At 39.8% G+C, this 10886-nt stretch overlaps 1 protein-coding gene across 1 annotated transcript in view; it reads right to left on the bottom strand.

The window, feature by feature from the left end:
* The window catches only part of LOC144977217 (uncharacterized), a 30711-nt gene extending 24656 nt beyond the window's left edge, over positions 1–6055 (bottom strand). Inside the window, exon 1 of the mRNA XM_078922176.1 lies at positions 5952–6055. The gene's annotated coding sequence lies outside the window, so the exon portion shown is untranslated. The remainder of the gene's footprint in view (positions 1–5951) is intronic.
* Between the last annotated feature and the right edge of the window lie 4831 nt (positions 6056–10886).

Genomic DNA, 10886 nt, shown 5'->3' on the forward strand with positions numbered 1-10886 from the left:
AATAATTTCAACACTGTAAAATAGTTAAAACTGTCACCATAAATTGAAAATTGAAAAGATTGCAAAACAAATAAATTAATAAATTAATATTTATATTTTAAAAAAGTAAAAATGAGAAATAATTATATAAAATGATTATTGCTTGTTGTTATAAAGCCTAATACTGGACGGCAGAAAAGATTTTCGGTGTCTCTCTGTTTTTGTTGAAATAGAGAAAGGGCGACCACTTCTTTCTGACATAATAATTGATGGTCTTAGTGGATGATACTGGTCATTTAATATTTTAGTTATTTTATTTATACAAAATTTCTCGTATAAAAGATCTACATCGTCAACATCATTTATATAGCGTTTAATGGATTTTTTAATATTTGAATTTATTTTGTTCCTTTCCACTGCTAAGCAATTGCCTCCCCAAGCTGTTATACAAAATGACAAAACACTTTCGATTACTGCTCTATAAAATAATGTGCAGAGGGTTTTATCTATTCTAAACTGAGAGAGTTTCGATAAAAAATATGTACGTCTGCACATCTTATGCCTAATTATTTTCAAGTGTTCATCCCACTTGAGCCTGTCATCAATCGTTACACCAAGGTATTTGTAGTGAGGAACTCGCTGGACGAATTGGTCCTTTAATTTTAACGGTTCTATCGGTTCCTTCACTCTCCTAAAGTCAATCACTAGCTCCTTTGTCTTGCTTATGTTAAGCTCTAGGTGGTGGGCATCACACCAAGACACAAATCTATCAATTTCTTGCCTATAAGCCACTTCGTTGCCATTTGTTATGAGGCCTTGAAGAGCGGTGTCATCTGCAAACTTTATTAAAGGTACACTCAGGTTTTGACTTCTACAGTCATTCGTGTATATTGTGAATAATACAGGGGACAATACACAACCTTGAGGAGCACCAGTATTTGTAGTTATACAGGAAGATTTGTTTTGCCCTAATTGAACATATTGTGCTCTCTCCGTAAGAAATTCGAGCACCCAAGCAATTATATACTTGTTTAAATTCAGACTAGTCAATTTTTGAACAACCAACTGAGGTTGCATTGTATTGAACGCTGAAGAAAAATCTGCAAAAAGCAATCTGCAATAGCTCCTAGCGTGATCTAGATGCCTGTAGATGTTGTTTGTAAACAGCAAAATGGCATCCTCTACGCCACGTCCTGGTTTGTAAGCAAATTGATGACTATCACTCAATGGCATAAACTGATTCCTAATTTTAACAAGAACAAGTTTTTCTAAAGATTTCATGACTATTGAAGTCAGTGCAACAGGTCTGAGATCGTTCATAGTTTCAAGTTTTTCTTTTTTTGGAACAGGAATAATTTTTGAAGTTTTCCAAATTTCAGGGATTGAAACGCATTGGAGGGACCAGTTAAAAATATGTGTATAAATGGGGGAAAGCTGGTGGGCACATTCTTTTAATAGTTTTCCTTTCAATCCATCCGGCCCAGCAGCCTTCCTCTCGTTTAGTTTCGAAAATACGAATCTCGTTTCCTCTTCACTGACCTCAATAGTCATTTCATCTTCCAAAGCCCTGTCTAATTTATGTTTTTCATTTTCAATATCAAATTTGTTTGCTGTGTCGAAACGTGAATAAAATTTATTTAAAGTTTCAATTTCGATATCTTCTGATATAATCGTGGGCTTTGGATTATAGTTCACAGCAGTTTTAAGCCCCCGCCACGTGTCCCTTATATCCCCAGAAGAAAAGCATTTTTCAATTTTATTTTTGTACTTATCTCTACAACTAGATATTACCCTCTTTATCTCTTTTTGTTTTGTTTTCAGATCTTTTTTGTTTCCACTAGTATAGAGAGTTTTCTTTTGGTTCAATAAAAGTTTTAGATCTTTTGTTATCCAAGGCTTGTTGTTAGGATAATATTTTATTTCTTTTTTACAAGACACTAGCTGTTCACAGAATTTTAAATACTCACTCACACAGTCATTCAGCTCATCCACACTATCACATGATTCGATAAAAACATTCCAGTCAGTGCATTCAAAACAACCACGCAAATCTTCACACACACTTCCATTCCAGATCTGTACACTTTTCTTTACTGGTTTTACACGTTTAAAAACAGGGCGGTAGGTGGGGAGTAGCAAGAGCATGCAGTGGTCAGATAAACCTAATGGGGCACGGGGTAAACATTTATAACTATTTTTAATATTACACAGGAATAAATCTAATGTTTTTTTGTCCCTTGTCTCGCAGTCCACGTATTGATGAAGTCCCGGGAGAGTAAAATCGTTACATTGGTTAAAATCGCCAGTGACCATCAATACGGCATCGGGTGACTTAATTTGAATGTCCTGTATTTCTTTCCTCAAAATATTTTTCGCTGTGGTGTTGTCTGATGATGGTGGAATGTAGACGTTGATGATGATGACATGAGTATATTCCCGGGGTAGGTAATATGGTCGTGACGAAACAGTAATAAATTCAATTTTATCGTCACAATACATTTTCTTTATCTGACAGTTATTGGGGTGGCACCATTTGTTGTTAATATATGTGCACACCCCACCCCCAGTTCGTTTATTTACATTAGTCCGATCTCCTAGAAATAGTGAATATTGTTCAATATTAAAACATGATGATGGTATGTGAGGAGATAGCCAAGTCTCTGTTAACGCTATTATTGAGGCTTGACGATAGTCACTATTAAAACGACACAGTGAAAACAGTTCATCAATTTTATTTTTCAGTGATCTTACATTACCTGTCACTACACAGGGTAAAAATGGACGAAAAGGCCGTCTGTTAAATTTTGTTTTTATTCCTCCCTTTCTCCCCCTCTTTCTTACTTTAATAAACGATGTGTCAATAGTGGGTGGTGGGGGTGACACGGGTTGGAGGGATCGGAGAGTCTCTGGAGTATAAGTTATCGATAGGCTTATTTTGGCAGCAAAATCACAGGCTAAAACACCATTTATGCTTATAAATATACTAATAAATATAAAAATCAGGAACAATATATACTTCACATCCATTTTGAATAAAAATTAGGCTTAAATTCCGACGATTGAATGATAAATGAATAAAAATATGTGTAGAAAATAGGTAAACATTCACAACACGTCTGTTGTCGCCGGAAGCCAGCGCCATTATAAAACTCAGATATGGCCGTTATTCTTGACTGCAGTCTCCTCTACAGTGGCAAAGAGCTGTGCAGGGAAGAAGGGCGCTGGCACACTTGCATCGTGTCTTGCATCCTTTCTTGCATCCATAACGAATCAGTTCAAGACATGTCTCCTCTATAGGTGGTAATGTGTATCTCAGTATCTCATTCTGTTAGAGCATGGGAGATCGGCAGTAGGTCAACGTTGTCTGCTTGAAGTCTGCCTGCTATTTCGTGGGCTGCAATATGACATTAATGGTTTCCTGAGCCAAATAAAATCCAAAGCTCCTTAAATTTTAGCTTTTCAGCAAAGTGAATGGCTAGCAATAACACATCAGTATTCGCTGTTCTTTAAAAATCCCTTGCTGAATGCAATCTTTGGCATGCAGAAATAATCGTTTGTCAGCTTCTTCGTGTTTTCATTTATAAATGGCAGGTTGTGGTTGAAGTGCTGATGGCTTTTTTTTTGACAAGTTGAGATTATTGATCTCATATAACATCTAGTCTTTGCACTGATTGGTGATAAACAGAACGAATACATTGTCTGCATATTCTTGAAAAGTGCATGATGCACCGGTGGATGGACGACAAATGCACAATCAAGCAGTTTTGCTTCTTCAGGTGATGTGCCAAATGACTGTGTGGAGTTGTTTTCTATCTGCGCAGTGTTAGATGGATCTGCTAATGATTTGTCAGTGACAAGCTCGTCATCATCCATAAAACTCTAGAGACTTGTTCTTACTTAAAAACATTGTTCACCTTCGCGTAAAAGCTCTGAGTAATGATCTACCTCCCTCCCGGAGTAGAGAATAATAGTTTCTCTTGTGCTAGTTTGCATCATTCCAGCTCCTGTCCACCCACTCTCGCTAATGCCTAAGATATCTGAGTCATAACGTCGCATTTCAACTGTGACTTGTGCCAGCTTGCCAGCACTGTAATTGTTCAAACATTCCAAAATCTATTTTCATCTCTGCTTTTGCGGCAAACAGATATTCTCTCATTTTCCTGTCATAAGCTTCATTGTGGCTTTCCACACTGCCATTTTTAGGAGCCTCTTCCGTTGGCTCTGGGGGTCCAGTGTTCGTCTGTGAGTTCATTCTTATTTCCTTCGTTGCTGTTTCTGTAACAATGTTGGGTTTTTTTCTCTCCCTAGGATGGGGTTGTTAGCCCTACGCAAAACCCCCAGACTTGGAGGACCAGGAATTATTTTGGAGATTCACTCTTAGGCTTGTTGCTCTCCCGAGCTATAGAGTCCTTCCTACTCTTGGTATAATTTTGGAGTAACCTTCTCCTAGATTGATTGCGATCCTTCGCTTGCGAGCTCTTCTTCCTGAATAATCTACACAACGTTAGGCTAAATTTGTTCTAGATCTCGAGCTAGACATAGATCCATATATTGTTCTAGACAGTATGCGTACAGTAAACACTTTCACATCACAGTCTTCACACAAACCTGAAGCTTTTCTTAACATTGGAGACTACATTTTAAAAAAACATAGTCAATTCTAACCTTGTCTAAATCCTCGAATCCACATTGAACTGATGATTAGAGCGTTACTAAGCACTGACTTATCAGAATATTTCCTACCATTTAGCCCGTTCTGTCCACTTGACTATCTATTTCTAGTCAACGAAAAGACATAGCATGTAATCTGTAATTCCATAGCTACCTAGTATATGCAAAACAGAGGAACAAAAGTCAGTTCCACAGTTAGTGAGTATTCATAACAATATTGTTACACATTGATGAAGGAATTGCATCGCAACACCTCATGACTCTATGTATTTTTTCAATCATCTGTTAAATTTGTGAGTGGTGCTCAGGATCTGTGGGTTGTTTGCTTCGGGTCGTTGGTTTACGATTATTGGTTGATATCAGGGGCAAAATATATTTAATTTTAAATTTTCGAGTCAAAAATATAAACCACTGAAATGTGTGCTCAACTAATTTTAATAAAATACACGGTAATTGACGTAATTTCCAATAATGTATGCATTATATGTTGATTGAATAACCCGAGACTCATACTGTATGGTAATAGCATTTTAAAAAGGCAACAAGTGGTCGCGGAGGAACCATCAATTGGAACAATCAATTTCCAGCTTTTTATGTCGGTTGAATAACCTGGGACAAATACTAAACAGCAATTGTTTAAAAAGGCATCCATTTAAATAGTTTGAAAGGCATAGTAACAAGAGGTCATGGAGGAACCATCAATTGGAACAATCAATTCCCAAGAAACTAGGTCAGTCGTTCATGTCACTGTTAACAAAAACTACGTCACAATCGAGCAAAACTGATGTATGGAAAGCCATTAGTCCCATCAAAAATAGGATGTCTACAAGATTTTGAAACCGCTGTATCTCTTTTAAATGAAAGAAATAAGCTTGCCTCTATTAAAATTCTTAACCTGGAGATTAAACTGCGTATATTACATATGCTTAATCACTTTAACTAAAAAGTGCAAAGTTAAAACATTTACCGTACACACTATTCTGGCCTTCAGATACAAACTACGATAACTGACTTTTTAAAGTCAAATTAAATGAATCGTCAAAACCTTGAAAATCGACCCTTTTAAGGGCAACCAAATCATCCAGTTTGACTTACTTTGTTATGCAAACTCACTCAGAATTATGTCGAAATATCCACGTGCGGAACCTAGACCAGTAAATGAGCTCTATAAAAATTGACTGAAACTCTTCGTATCATATCAGAAAAATCCAAAGAATCAAGATGAATAGTAAACAGCAAGCTCACTTGAGCAAAGCAATGGCAGAAAACTAATCTACGTGGGAATTAATTAGGCTACTTACAATTGTTTCTTATAATTAGTACCACATCAGTGAAGAAACGGTCAACCAGTTTGTTTACAACGTGAGGCAATCGAGATGTGCTTGTAGCCATCATATAACTTTCGATTTGAAGGTGTTGTAGGGAGCGAAAAAGACGAATGGAGCTTTGGACGAAGCGAGCGGAGTCTTCCTCTCTCTCACAAATCATGAACTGATAACAACAACAAGCTAAGACCTCTGATCAAACTTTTCTCTTTTATTATCATTCAAGTTTCATTAAATTACTATCGTTTGTATTTAATCATTTTATTATTAAGTTATTTCGAGATCCTATACTGGTGACCCCGACGCTGAAAATGGCAGAACATAAAAACGAACTTTCTGACCTTTTGCAACAACTCCTTGTCCTCCAATCCTCCCAACAAAGTCAAAGCACGGTTGGGGCAGTCTCACTTAAACTGCCAGAATTCTGGACAAAGTCACCAGACGTTTGGTTCGCAAGAATTGAAGCACAATTTAACACTCGCGGTATCACAGAAGACCAAACAAAATACGACTATGTTGTTAAAACTCTAGATGTAAACACTGCAGAAGAAATGCAGGCAGTACTCACAAACCCTCCACATGAAAATAAATATGAGACGCTTAAAAAATCACTAATCAAGACATTCGGCAAAAGGATTTCGAACTGCTTAATCTCAACGGAATGGGTGACAAACGACCTACAGCGCTGCTGAGGAAAATCAACTCATTGAATGATGACCCCCAAACATTGAAACGGGCACTTTTCCTATCAAACCTCCCTCCTGACATCCAATGCATTTTAGCTAGTCAGAATATCGTCAAGGTAGAACTTCTAGCTGAGGCTGCTGACAGGATTTGGGAGACGAAAGCAACTGCAAGATTTGCTGATGGCACTATGGATCTACGAAACACAAACAATATCGTAGCTTCATCGACAAGACAAGAATCCAGTGGCGGTTTCACACCTGTTGAAAACAATGGACAAACCCACATCGACGCCGCAAGTTTCAAACCCAATCGGGCACAACAGTCACGTGGCAACAGATCATTTGGTCAAAAGAGACGGTTTGTGTGTTTTTCCCACACAAAGTTTGGATTCAAAGCTCAACGGTGTCAGCCAGTTTTACTCCTTTGGGAAACGACAAGGCCAGCAGCTAGAAGTGGCAACTGCTGGCACACCAGACACAGCCACAAACACCTTTTCAATCACGGACAGACGATCAGGAATACATTTCCTAATAGATACCGGAGCGGACGTTTCAGTTTTTCCAGCATCTGTCCACGAGAGAAAATGCAACTCCCCCTCCTCACCGTTATTAGCAGCTAACAGTACCTCTATCCGTATATGGGGAAAACGAACCTTCCCGCTCCACTTTGGACAAAAAAAACTTCTTACACATGAGTTCGTTCTGGCAGACGTCACGAGACCTATACTTGGAGCAGATTTTTTTATTCAACATGAACTCCCATTGACTTATGTCACTCGGCAGTGTTTTAGCCTCGCTTCAGCCAACTAGAACCTCCCACTCGGTTTCGGGACTCTCCTTCGCAGAGAAAACCTCATACTCATGCATGTTGTCAGAATTTCCACAATTGCTTACTCCAAGATTCAGTTCACCTGTCAACAAGCATGGTGTGGAGCTGCATATAGTTACAGACGGACCGCCAGTTCATGCCAGAGTTCGTCGTCTTACCGAGGATAAACTGACAGCAGCTCGACAAGAATTTCTGGCTATGGAAGAAATGGGGATCATTCGACGCTCTAACTCTCCATGGTCTTCACCTCTTCATGTTGTTCCGAAAGCTGACGGGCAACTCCAACCTTGCGGTGACTATCGCCACCTCAACACACAAACAAAAGATGACATATCCTTTACCGCACATTCAGGACTTCAATAGACGACCTGCAGGGTGCAAAGTTTTCTCTAAAGTCGATCTTGTTAGGAGTTATCACCAAATACCTGTCGCAACTACATCCATTCCAAAAACCGCAATAACTACTCCATTTGGCCTCTGGGAGTTTGTACGTAGGTCATTCGGCCTTAAGAATGCTGCCCAGACATTCCAGAGGCTTATGGATGGAATCCTGAGAAACGTGCCTTTTGCATTTGGCTACATCGATGATATTCTAATAGCCAGCCACTCCCGTGAAGAACACCGTGAACACCTTCACCATCTATTTCAGCTTCTTTCTGACAACGGGTTGGTTATCAACAAAAGCAAGTGTGTATTTGGGGCTAGCGAACTTGACTTTCTTGGCCACCGTATCACATCGCAAGGTATTCTTCCACACCCTGACCGAGTTTCCGCATTAGTCAACAGTGAACCACCAACTGACCGCACCGGGCTCCAACAATTTCTTTGCATGATCAATTACTATCATCGGTTCATGCCACACATCGCTGACACACTTGCTCCACTGCATGCTCAGGCAAGCAGCAAAGGCCAACGCATCGAATGGTCCACAGACTGTCAAAAGGCTTTTGAACAAGCCAAAAACTCTCTCAAAAACATCTTCCTCCTCCATCATTCTCGTCAAAATGTGCCGACGAGCCTCACTGTCGATGCTTCAAACGTAGCTATTGGTGCGCAAATAGAGCAACTTCAGGATGGTAAATCGTGGATTACCCTTGCTTTCTACTCACGGAAATTGTCTGAAACAGAGAAGAAATACAGTGCGTTTGATCGAGAACTCGCCGCCTCTTCCGCAATTAAACACTTCAGACATTTTCTGGAAGGCCAGTCGTTCACAATTTACACTGACCACCTACCATTAGTTACAGCGATCAGAAGTCAAACGGATAGATCGCCGCGGCAGACGAGACACCTCTCCTACATAGCCGAATTTACTACAGATACACAACATCTCCCCGGAAAGTTCAATGTCATCGCTGATGCCCTCTCCCGTTTAACAATCAATGCATCATCCAAGGGAGATCACAACCTATCCCCGGGAGATTTTGCACGTTTGTCTAAAGACCAACGTGATTCAGGAGAGATGGAGAGTTACATGTTGAAAACAACAGGCTTAAATCTCCAATATGTCGACTTCGACACGTATGTCATCCTCTGTGACGTCAACTGGAAGACTAAGGCCCATTCTACCCAAATCGTGGACACATCTGATTTTCGACCAATTGCACGGCCTATCACACTCTGGCCCAAGACCCACACAAAAATTCATTTGTCAGCGTTTTGTTTGGGAGAGTATGAAACGAGATATTCGTCGCTGGTGTAAAGAGTGCCATGCCTGCCAAACATCAAAGATCAGTCGACATACCAAATCACCGTTATCAATTCGCTTACCACAACCAGACACACGATTTTCTAGCCTACACATTGACCTTGTTGGCCCTCTACCAACAAGTCAAGGCATGTCATACATTTTCACAATATTCCACTACCAGATGCACATGCTACGACATGCGCACAAGCTGTTCTACAACATTGGATATCGCGGTTTGGTGTGCCAACATTACCTCTGACCGAGGTAGACAATTCACCTCGACGCTTTGGTCAGAATTTGGGAAGTTGCTTGGCATCAAGACCAACAACACGACGGCATACCACCCACAAGCAAACGGATGGTCGAGCGCTTTCACAGACAACTCAAAAGTGCATTGAAGGCGAGAACAACTTCTCCAAATTGGTACTCGGAACTCCCATTGGTCTTCTGGGAATTCGTTCTTCTTGGAGACTTGAGGCCGATTGCTCACCTGCCGAAATGGTTTACGGTTCAACACTATGTCTTCCAGGAGAAATACTGCAACCCAAAAACACTCCGCACATAGAGCCTAGTTCAGATTTCGTTAAACAACTCAAAGCAACCATGCAATAACTGGCTTCAACTCCGCCCAACTTTCATGGGAATCAGCCTGTTTACATGCCTACCAATCTAACCCTTCTACCGGTTACGTTTACGTTCGCATTGACTCTCACCTTTCCCCCTTTACAAGGGCACTTTTGACGGCCCCTTATCAAATTTTTAAAGAAAAATTTAACAAATTTTTTTGGTATTAGACATTAAAGGAAAAAAAAGAAAAGGGTAACTGTAGACCCCTAAAAGCACACAATTGTCCAACAACAATACAGCAAAAAAGGGAACCCCCCAATTAGGACCCAGGTTCAGATAAAAAAAACCTCCCTCCCCATTGGAAAAAGGGGGTTTTACCGGCCCCAAAAAACACGCCCAAATAGAGACGTTACAATTACCCACCAGGTCCGGTAGCCCAGTCAAGGCCCTCCCCCCCTCGATATAAAAACCCCTTTAGCCCCCTTTTTTTAAACTATGTGGTATCCCGCTGGGGGGGGGGTAAGTAGGGAGTAAAAAAAGACAAATGGAGTTTTTTGGACAAGCGAGGGGGAATTTCCTCCTCTCAAAAATTTGATGAACGGGATAACAAAACAAGCTAAAGACCTCTGATCAAATTTTTTCTCTTTTTTTTTATCATTCGAGTTTCATTAAATTACTACGTTTGATTTAATCATTTTGTTATTAAGTTAATTTTGAAAATCCTTTAGTGTCTTCAAAATCACTTCCGGCTTTCGCATTAAACTTTTTCATACTTTTATGTGGTCAAAATTTTACTTAGACGAAACCAGGAAATTTAACGCTCGGCGGCTCAGTTAAAATTGGGCCCCCATTGGGGATCACGACAGGTTTGGAAAGTGAAAAGAAAATTTTACCCAAGCCTGTTTGAAAAAACACTGGGGTGTGTTTAGACACGGCAAAAACAAGGGAAACGTCACTTAGCCTTGGGAATATAAAACCAACCCTAAATAAAACCGGGGCCCCTTTAGCTATGCATGCGCTGTGGAAAAATTCCTAATTACTTCACGGGCATTTTGCCTACGATTCATGAATTCTTTCTTTCTTCTTCATTTCTTTTTTCCTTTTAAAAAATATTTGAATTTGACGAATTGACTGATTTT

Source organism: Berghia stephanieae, chromosome 7 (genome assembly GCF_034508935.2).
Source record: "Berghia stephanieae isolate SIO BIC M18660-M18661 chromosome 7, UCSD_Bste_1.3, whole genome shotgun sequence".
In the NCBI taxonomy this organism is placed as follows: Eukaryota; Metazoa; Mollusca; class Gastropoda; order Nudibranchia; family Aeolidiidae; genus Berghia; species Berghia stephanieae.